Source organism: Cryptomeria japonica, chromosome 10 (genome assembly GCF_030272615.1).
Source record: "Cryptomeria japonica chromosome 10, Sugi_1.0, whole genome shotgun sequence".
Classification (NCBI taxonomy): Eukaryota; Viridiplantae; Streptophyta; class Pinopsida; order Cupressales; family Cupressaceae; genus Cryptomeria; species Cryptomeria japonica.
In genome coordinates this window covers 837,452,798-837,464,622 of record NC_081414.1, presented here as the reverse complement: position 1 = coordinate 837,464,622, position 11,825 = coordinate 837,452,798, and positions in this window count along the sequence as shown.

Sequence of the window (11,825 nt, the reverse complement as noted above, 5' to 3'; positions counted from 1 at the left end):
CCCAGACATGCGCTAAAGTTTGGATTTTTGGAAAATTGTTGCCTAACAGTTGAAAAAGTTACGCGCTATCCTGAGCCTGTTACGCGCTAACTGTTTCACTATATGCGCTAATGTTCAGTTCCTACGTGCTAAGCTGTTGCTTCCACGCGCTAAAGTTAGGACTATTTTAAAATTTGTTGTCTAACTGTTTGAAAAAACTATGCGCTACACTGTGCCTGTGATGCGCTAACTGTTTGACTTTATGCGCTAATGTTTGGTTCCTACGCGCTAAGATGTTGCTGCCACGCGCTAGACTATTTTTCAAATGCGCTAAAGGACTTTAAACTGTTTTTCCTTAAGATGAAAATGCTACTGTTTTGAACCAACGCACTAACTTCAGGTTTGGATGCGCTAACAGAAGTATTCCACGTGCTAAAAGATTACTCTGATGCGCTAAACTGCACTGATTTTTCTTTTTGGTTGATTTTTTGTGGATTTTGAATTTTGTTGTGCAATTTTCAAATGTGATGGATGATTTTCTGAAGTAATAAATGCAAGCACGACACAAAAAGTACAATCATTTTGCCTAATCTAACAAAAAGTGTATGTTCTTGCGAGGATGTGTTCAAATCTCCAATGTTTTAACAGGTTTGGATACAAGTAATACACTTCATAAAGACTCTTTAGTCAAGGGTCATAAATAACATTATAGCTCACTAGTCTCGATACTCCGTCAGCTCAAATAGCCGTGTCACCCCCTAGAGGGCGCCCATTTTTTTGCCTTTTGCCAGAAATTAACTCAAAGTGAATCGCTTTACAGTTGAGTAGTTATCTTGGGAGATATATGGTGAGTAATCTTGAGGACGGATTCTTCCCCACCCTTGCACTATGATGTTACAAATGTTTGGTTACTGACTCGATTCAAAGTTTCTATTTCTATGGTTCGTAATCAGGCTTCCCGTTCGGCCGTCAGTGATAAACTCCCTCAGGAGGCTTCCCAACCTTTAGAACAAAGGTTTTACGTATCTCAAGGATACTGGGGGAAGGCTAATCACTGCGCGCAACCATTGAAAAGGACTTTCGTCACTTTCCACATTTGATTATAGTGGGTTGGAATTCTTGGCGTCAAAGTCATTCCCCACTTAGGTCATTCCCTTCACATCGGCCATAAATGGTTTTAAGAGTTGATTCCAACTCCTCGGGAAGGCAGGCCTGCTAAAGGATGTAAATGATTCAAATAATGAAAGCTGTAAGAGTGGTCTGGATTTTTTATCACCCAGTTAAGGGGAGAGCATATTCCTTCCACTTTCGAGACAAAGCAATCAGTTTGGTTTATTTTATCCTTTCAAATCAGTGATTTGTTAAAACCTATGTGGAGATGTTGCTCCACAAAAATATCGTGTTTATTTTACCTTTTTAAAGCAGTGATTTTCTGATCTAGGAAAAGAAATTTTGGTCAACAAACCAAAATTTCCGATTTGGCGGTCAACAAAAGAAATCATTTTTTTAAAAAAAAAAAAATAAAACCTCCTGCTCCACCTACAAGAAACTGTTAGAATCCTGTAAAATTGTGATCCATGAGTTAGAAAATTTGGATTTAGGTGGACTTCTACAAGTCTAAATTTTCTTGTTGTTACAATTTTTGTTTCTGTCTTTGATGCGCTAAATAATAAACTGCATGCACTACAATATATATTTGATGCGCTAAACTTAAGGATCAACGCGCTACTCTGTTTTCTGTATGTGCTATTCTATGTGTTGGAAGCGCTCTTCTATTTTTTTCTCTTTCCCGCGCTGAGTCCCACAGGAAATTAGAAATATGATGCGCTAACGTTTGAAATGTACGCGCTGGATGATGGTCTACAAGCGCTGAACTGTGGGATGGATGTGCTATTCTATTTGTTGCATGCGCTACTCTGTGTTTTGCCAACATCGAGACCTACAGGAAAATATTAGTGGAAGTTATGCGCTAAAGAAAGGTCTTCACGCGCTAAAGTATAGAGCCCACGTGCTAAACAGTAAGCGGAATGCGCTAGACTGTTAACCAGATGCGCTGGGGAATGTTTCCCACGCACCGATTCCTGTTTCCCGCGGACCTGCAAAAGTCATTAGTTTGAAAAACCAATTTGTTATTTGGGGTCGGGCCCCATGGTGGGCGCCAGAAATGTATGCGGGAAAAGTGGGCTGATAAAACTTAATATGTGAAAATATCGTTAAATACTAGTCCACACACACACATAGGACTTCTTGGTGCAAGCTATGGAGTAATAACGTATTACTCAGCTTCCCAAGGTGGGTCCCATGGTTCTCTATCTCACAATGTCCCTCAAACCAACGTTTTTGCTCTCAGATCACTGAGCAAAATGGTTTAGGGATGGCAAATGCAAGAACGAGGGATGCTCTGATAGATTTTTAGTATGAGATGTGTTATAAGCTATGTATGACTCTAGAAATGCAATAAACTAACTATAAGATGACAAGATTAGTATGAATACTATCCTAGCATACTATATTTAGTCTATGATTGAACTAAGATGATAAAGAAATTATTCTAAACATGCATATTTAGTCTACTTCCTGATTTAAAGAGAGGCTAAATGATGGGCATATATGAAATGAAAGCTTGAATATATTTGAGCATAAGTGTGATGCTACAAATTTGAAGGATGATTCTTGAAAAAGGAGGAATGAGAGCTCTATTTATAGCATAAACAGGGCAATGAATGGTCAGGATTGAATGGTTTAATCAAGGGCTGAGTTTGAAAGTTGGGGATCCATGTGCACAATTGGTACCAATGAAATGGTGACAAGTGTCAACATAGGGTTGGGTTAAGAGAAGAGGTTGGAGGCATTAAAGGCCTGAGAAGACCTCATGGTTATCTAAAGGCTAAGGGTCAAGTCTAAGTTAAGATTACCCACTAGATTAAGAGTTAATCCAAGGATAAACCTTTGTGCAAATGATTAAGAGATAATCATGGTCAAAGCATTAAAGGCCTGATGAGACCCTTGGGTTGGGTAGAGGTTGAGTCAAAACAAATGTTTTAACCATGTAGGAGGGTTTGAGTTAACCATTAATGGTTATTGGAGACTTTGGGGAATAAGTGGTTGAAGTTTGAAAACCTTCAATGGTTATCAAAGACTTTGAGCCATTTAGTGGTTGAAGGTTGAAAGCCTTTAATGGTTATCAAAGACTTTGAGGGTTTTGAGAAGTGACTTCCCTTTGCTTAGGGATGTGACAAAGTTTAGAGGAGGGGTTAGGTTAATTAGAAGTGATTAGAAGATTCTAGAAGGGATTAGAAAGGGGTTTGGGATTTTGCAAGTGGATGGAGGGATAATAGGATTTAATTGAAATAAATGATTTATTCAATTTAGTTGCAATTTGGGAAAATTGAATAAATTAGATTTTTTCAATTTAGGATAACTATTTAATTAAATTTGAATTTAATTAAAAGTGGATAGGGGGGATTTAATTGAATAAAATGATTTATTCATTAAATGGGTATAGTGAATTTTATTTAAATAAATTGAATAATTTACTTAATAAAATAGAAGAATGTGGATAATTTAATTAAATTGGATTTAATTAAATAGAGAAATGAACATAAAATATTCATTTAGGAATATGGTCATTTTTATACGTCTACAGTTCCCATTTTTCTAGTGCTCAAAAAAGGAGGAAAATGGAGGATGTGCACTAACTCAAGAGCAATTAATAAGATCACCATAAGATATCGGTTTCCCATGCCAGGGATAGAGGACCTATTGGACAATCTAGGTGGAGCATGCTACTTTTCAAAGGTGGAATTGAAATCTAGTTATCATTAGATAAGAATCAGACCTGGTGATGAATGGAAGACAACATTTAGAAACAATGTAGGCCTATATGAGTGGTTGGTGATGCCTTTTGGCCTCACCAATGCACCTAGTACCTTTCAAAGGCTCATGAATGAAGTCATAGTTGAGTTTATTGGCAAATTTGTTATTGTGTATCTTGATGACATTTTGGTCTTCAGCAAGTCCAAGGAGGAACACCTTAGGCATGTGGAGATGGTCTTGAAAAAATTGAAGGAGGCTCAACTCAAACTCAACCTTGAAAAATGTGAGCTCTTGAAAATAAAGTTAATTTACCTTGGTTTTGTCATTTCACAAGGTTGTTTAAAGATGGATCCAAGTAAATTAGAGGCAATACTTAATTGGCCTACACCTAGGAGCATAGGCGATGTTAGAAGTTTTCATGGAATGGCATCTTTTTATAGGAAGTTTGTGAGAAACTTTAGCCATGTTTGTGCTCCTATCCATAACACCATTAAAGGAGGGATTAAATATCAATTTAAGTGGACAGAGGAATGCAATAAGGGATTTGAATTATTGAAAGCTAAGATAGTAGAATTTCCAACCCTTAGATTTCCTGATTTCAATCAATTGTTTATAGTAGAGTGTGATGCTAGCCAAAGGGCAATAGGGGTAGTTTTGAGTCAAGAAGATCATCCTATAGCATTCTTCTTAGAGAAATTGAATGAAGCCAAGTAAAGATACTCCACATATGATTTGGAGTTGTATGCCATGGTGCAAGCATTTAAGAAGTGGCCTCATTACTTGCTACTCAAAGAGTTTGTAGTTTATACTGACAACCATGCCCTTAGTTTCCTTAATGGGCAAGAGAAATTGAATCAAAGACACCTAAAGTGGGTTGAATACTTAAAATCCTACACCTTCACTATCAAGCACAAAAAGGGAACTACCAAGAAGGTAGCTGATTCATTAAGTAGGAGAGTCATGACTATGCAGGAGATACAATTGCAAAGTGTGGGATTGAATGAGTTAAAAGACCTCTACAAGGATGATAAAGACTTTGTTGAGATATATGATGTTTTCTCTTATTTTTATAACACCTCACATGTTTCTTATTAAGAATATATGATAAAAGAGGATTTTTTATTCAAAGGATGCCTTCTTTTCAATCCCCAATGTTCTATGAGACAAAGCATTATTCAAGAAAAGTATCAAGGAAGTCTAGGAGGTCATTTTGGAATAGATAAAACTATGGAGCGAGTTAGTAGGTTTTACCATTGGCCCAAGTTGCAATCAGAAGTGAGAAGGTTTGTAGAACAATGTGCAATTTGCCAAAGAGAAAAAGGATCATCAAGTAATGTAGGTATGTACCAACCTTTGGTCATACCTCAAAGGCCTTGGGAATGTTTAAGCATGGATTTTGTGTTAGGCTTACCAAGAACTCCAAGGGGATTTGACAGTGTGTATGTAGTGGTTGATAGGTTCAGCAAGATGGCACATTTTATACCTTGAAAAACCACCAATGATGCCACCTACATTGCAGGACTCTTCTTCAAATACATAGTTAGAATTCATGGCCTTCCAATCAGCATAGTCAGTGATAGAGATGTAAAGTTCATAAGCCACTTTTGGAGAACACTCTAGAAGAAGTTGGGCACAAAATTATCTTTTTCATCTTCCTACCATCCTCAATTAGATGGTCAGATAGAGGTAGTCAACAAATCCTTGGGTAATCTACTAAGATGCCTCACCAAACAGCATGGACAGACTTGGGATTTGGTAATCGGCCAAGCAGAATATGCATACAATGACTAAGTTAACCGAAGTACAGGTATAAGTCCCTTTGAAATAGTGTATTGTTTTCATCCTAGGGGCATACTAGAGCTTAGGGATCTCGGTTATATGACACCTAAGAGTGCACAAGGTGAGATTTTTGCAGAAGGGATCAAAGAAGTGCATGATAAGGTAAGACACCTTACAAAAAAAGTCCAAGCAGTATAAGATGAATGCTGATAAAACAAGAAGGATTGTGCAATTTAAGATTGGAGATTTGGTCCTAGCATACCTAAGGAAAGAGAGACTTCCAAAAGGGCAGCCTACTAAGCTATTGATGAAGAAGATTGGGCCTCTCAAGGTGGTGCATAAATATGGTCAAAATGCATATGAATTTGAACTCCCTTCCACCTTGGGTATTTCTCCTATCTTTAATGTATGTGATCTCTCTCCATACAAGGTAGAATCACAAACACATCAGTTGGACACTTCATGATAGGGTGCTGAAGATTGGGTGAGAGATTTGCCACCAAGCCAACCAGTCAAGTTGGAAAATATCTTGGACACCAAGGTAATAAAGAAGACAATGAAAGGAGTATACAAGCATTATCTTGTAAAGTGGGTAGGGTTACCTGAATCAAATGCTATGTGCATGTTAGAATCATATATTATTCAACATGGTGTGGAAATTGCAGACCTCTTAACTCAAGGGACTTGAGTTCTTTATCCAAGGGGAGTATGGTGCAGGGTACCTATCACTCCTTGCAAATTTTGGTTTGTTCTTAAGTCTTTTATGTTGTCTTTCATGTTGTAATAAGTGGACCAACCATTTGGGACTTAAAGAAGTCATGGTTGAGTTGTCCAATATTTTGTTGTGTTTAGGATGTTGATATCATAGAAACATGTAATGTTGATGTTGTCCATAGGTGCACTACTCTAAAAATAGAGTCATCATGTAATAAGGGTGTAATGTATTGTTTTAGGTCTCCTAGAATGCATAGAGGGCCTTTTGGAGCCTTGGACTACACTTGAGTACAAGGTTGCATCCTAAGGATTAAAAAGATGTAAAATGTTAAGCAACATTTGTAACATTGCAAAAAGTTGCACTTTATGTTGTTGGCAGTGAAGAAGTTGGTTCTAACCAGCTGAATCATGATGTTAAAAGCCAAAGACAACCTAATTGTATAGGTTGGAAGAGTTTAAAATGCAGAGCAAGTTTTTGTTTGTAAGGAGAACCTATTAGGATTCCCAAAGATATTGAGAGGGGGGTGAATCAGTATCTAGCCAGTTAATGGATTTTCTTAACTTATTAAACAAATTGCATTCCAAAAAAGTGTGTCGGTAAAGTAGAATTAAAGTAGTAAGATAGTAACCACAATATAGAAATCACACCATAACATAATATTTTTAACGAGGAAACCCTGTGTGAGAAAAACTTCGGTGGGATTTGTGACCCACAATATTCACTTACTGGCCAATAAATGAATACTACTTACAATAGGGGCCTGCACATGTAGGAAGGCCAACTACCTAAAGCTCATTGCTTAATTACAAAAGGGAAGTCTCACTGACTTACAAAAAAATAGATTATGAAAATCCAATATCATGTACTTCTTAGGTTCAACATCTGCTATGCCAGGTTCAGTACCGGTTTAAGCTCATACAACTTCCATAGACACTATTCCAAAATCCACCTTAATATTTGCACATTACCATGTTCGCATCTATTTGCCTTATCATCTCCTTACAAATGATCTACAAGACCTCATACTTATACATGAGTCCTATTACAATTCGCCTTGTCGGCCTACAAAAATATTTTACAATTAAATACAAAATGTAATAATAAAAATCATGTCATCTGGGGTGTTGGTAATCATCATTGTTGATGCCGGTAAACTATATGTCGGTGTCAGTTCCTGAAGATCAACAAGGTTGCTAGAGGGTTGCCAGTAAATGGCTCTAACCTGAGCACCCACTAATGGCACTAGTTGAAATATAGTGGAATGCTAGGTTAGGGTCTATAAATAGGTTTAGTGTAGGTTTCTTGGCTTTGCAAACCATTTTGATGGTTTTACAATGATACCCTAGGCTCACAACTAGGAGTTGGTGAGACTAGGACAGCAGAAGATGTGCGTTTTCAGAGCACACATGGATTGGTAGAGAAAATGTTGATACATGTTTGGAGACCCCATTGAATGCCTTTTAAGAATCCATGATTATTTTCTGCAGAGTTTTTCACTGGTAAAGCTTTCTAAGGCCAAGTTTGCAAGTCACTCGGGTAGCCCTAAAACCCTTAAAAACATGACAATTGTAGAAACCCCATGTGTATGGAGAACCAAAATGTTATTTTTCAATATTGTATGTAACTAGGAAAAGGGGACCCATAAATGTAATTTGTTAAGGGCCTTGTGTCGGTAGATGTGAGCTTAAGCTCTGAAAACAGTAAAAGGAGGCCTAATTGAATTAGGTCTGTTTGGAGCCCGGTATAGACAAAGTGAGCTTGAGAAGGCTTGGCAATGGGTTTAAAGGTGATAAAACCCTTAGAAGACACCAAATACACTGTTTCAACTTCATTTACACTCATGGAACAAGTTTGTGATTAAAGATCCTTTGCATAGGTTGTTAGAGCATTGGGAAGGTGTGATAGGGCTTGAGGGGGAATCCTCAATGGGAAGTGTTGTTGTAAAACATTTATGGCTATACCTTGGAGGCAAGCCAAAGTGGATTAGGCCTTGGAGGTCTAACTAGAAGAACCCTTACCAAGTACCATTGGATGGGCTTGAGGAGTTAGAAGGTTGGAGAGAACAAGAAAGACAACTAGCTGACTGAGACCAACTCCAAGAATCTATGCATCAACATTTGTCTTCCCTACAACAATATATGTATATGTATGTAAATGTATATGTATATATGTGTATATATATATATATATATATATGTATATATATGTATATATATATATGTATATGTATATATGTATATGTATATATGTATATATAAATGTATATGTATATGTATATCTATGTATATGAATATGTATAAATATATATAAATACACACACACACACACACATGTGTGTGTGTGTGTGTGTGTGTGTGTCTAGTGCTTAACCGAAACTCATTCATGAATTGTCAAAGGATACTTAAGAGTTCATTTAACTATATTTCCTCATTGTAATTGAGTTGTAAGTTGGTGAGACTTACCTAAAGTTTCTAGCCTTCTAGGTCATTGTAATTGAGCAGTTAGCTCTAGTCAGTGAGCTTGAATGCAAGTGAATTTCCCATCTATATAATATTTGTTGGACATTGACACTCATTGGAATCATATGTTGTCATTGACGGAAACAAGATTCTATTTAAGGCATATACCGACATTTGGAGGCATACACTGATGGATACCGACATTGAGTATTCAGGGTCATCACCAGCACCAACATCCAACAATTCAGTGAAGCCAACATTAGTTCGGATCCGTAATATTTTATTGTAAAATCATTTTGTAATTATTGTGTAAGGTCAATATTGAATATCTTTTGTATTGTAAGTCGACATAAGGCATATTGTTTGTAAGGGTATATAAGTAAGTCTGTTAGGTCATTTTGAAGAAGAGACAATAGGACAATGTATATGACATGGTAGTAGAATTGTGTGATGTGAAGGATATGTATGAAGGTCATTTTATATGTAAATTTAATATCATGATATGATCAATAGATATTTTGTAAATCATTCTCAAAGGAAGAGAAGATACCGATAGAAGGTTCAAGGTTTATGAACTGGTACAGAACAAAGCTTTAACTCGAACTCTTTTTGGCATTGCAGATGCATTTTGTGAGTTCACCTGTACTCTCTTATTTCAGCAGAAGCTTGTAGTTAGTGAGAACATTTTGTGTTGAGCAGTGTGCTCTAGGCAGTGTGCCTTCCTGCATGTGTAGGCCCCCATGTTATGTAATATCTTTCATATGGCCAATGAATTGATATTGTGGGTCACAAATCCCACCATGGTTTTTCCTCTTTGAGGTTTTCCACAAAAAAATTTAGTGTGTTATGGTGTTCATTCATGTGGCTGGTTTATTTACTTCATGTTACATATTTCTTCATTTACTGGTTTATATGTGTATGTTATAAAAGGTTAAAATCTTGTGTTACCGGCAGAACACTGATTCACCCCCCCTCTTGGTGTTCTTGGGTTCATTGTATTCCAACAATTGGTATTAGAGCTTGGTACCTCAGAGGAAGTTTAACATCTTGAGGAAGATCTTGAAACCAGAATCATTGAACATGGCTATGGAGAAGCAACTTGAGATGGCACTTGAGGACTATGATGCTGAAGGATGAAGAACTTGAAAGTGCAAAATGAATTGAATTATGCTAATGAATTCATTCTTATTCTGCAAGAAAGGTTATCATCAGCTCAAGCTAAGAGAAAGTAACTTTTACAAAACCAGGATAATGAAGAGAAAAATGCACTTAAGGAACAATGTCAGAAGTTGAGTCAAGCTAACATGCTCATGAAGAATGAAATGCAAGACCTGACTATGAGGGTATGAAAAGATATTGAGGACAGAAGGAAGAAGGGAGAAAATCTTGTTATATCTCAAAAAAAAAATTTGATGAATGTGGTAGATTGACTCATGAGAGTAATCTATTGAGAACTGATTTGGTACACTCGCCGGAATAATGAACAAGAGCTTGAAAGAAAAATAACTACTCTGAGAGATTATCTAACTACTGCAAGTGAGTATAAAGAAAAATTCAGGATTAGTGCTGCAGATGATTTATTGAAAAGACAAAGGTAGAGTGAAGATACTAGAAGACTTGGATTTGTACAAGGTGAAAGCTCCAGTACTACAAATGAAGATAAGACAACCGGTATGCAAAACTCATCAGACTAGAGGAAACCAGTAAGGCAATCTAATGCTTACAAATTCAATGGTAGATGTTTTGTTTGTAAAAAATTTGGACATATGGCTAGACAATGTAGAAATAGAGAAAATCAAAGCTACAATTAAGTTCTCGGTCAATGCACAAATTGCAAGAAATATGGTCATCAGTCACAAGATTGCAAAATGAATGTCAAATATCATGCATGTGGAAATTTTGGTCATTTGGCTAATCAATGTAGGTCAAGGAATGACACCGGATATGTCAAAGCAATTCAAAAGAACAATATTACATGTTATGCATGCAATAAAATAGGTCATATTGCTAAGTACTATAGAAGCAAGACTATACTGGTTAACAATGATAAAGAAAATGACAAAGGAAAGTAGAAGGTAGATAAAATACAACAAGATCACACCAAAAGATGGGTTAGAAAATCTGAAGAACCAAGTAGAGATGCAATTAAACCGGTAACTGCACCTATAACTCCACTGATAGAACAGAGAATTCCTACACCGGCAAGAAATTTAATTGGTAACTGAGGGATACGCCTTAGGGGTTAACAAATTCATTGCAAATATTGCATATTCCTCGGAAGAGATCTATAAGAGATTTAGAGAGTGTTATTAATCATTGATGGAACTTTATCTGGCATAAAATTGTGCAACCAACATCCAGTAGGGCACATCACTATGCATTTATGATAGTGATTAATTAGGGTTTACTCACTAATAAAAAGGGAATATGGACTCATTTTCACTCACCCAGCACTCGAGCAAACCAGAGCAAAGTAAAGTTGAATCATAGGAGATCAAGAGCTAGCAAAGGCATTCCAAAGAATTTCCAGCAGTCATCTGAGAAGTAATCAAAACCCTTCAATGGATGACTATTATCCAGGTATTTCTTTGAAATGACATCCGAATCATCATCGTCTCCTACTTTCATTGATAATGCCACTATTTTTGAGGTCAAGGATAGGCTTAGGCATGTTTTCAAGGAAGTTCCCCAAATTTCTATGAAAGAAGATTCTACTAGCACATTTTTTAGGGTTCCCGATGGCAAGGTCTATGTAGAAGATGTCAAGGCCTATATTCACTACACCTTAGAGGATTTTGACACTGAGGAAATCAAGGGGATGTTTCAATCTGTGATACTAGGCATCTCTGGTACAATCAAAATAGAATATCAAATCAATGAGGATCCAGGGTTAACCCGAATCCTATATATTCTGGAATTCAAGGATGAAGTGGTCAGATAGGTTCTGAGCAGGGTCCATAATGAATTCATCTGGTTGGATCGGCCCCACATGATTACCAAAGAAGCTATTCAAGCAGTCACCAGCTTACCTAAATTTGGAGAGGAAATTGGAAAGAAGATCTCCACCACTGTGGTTG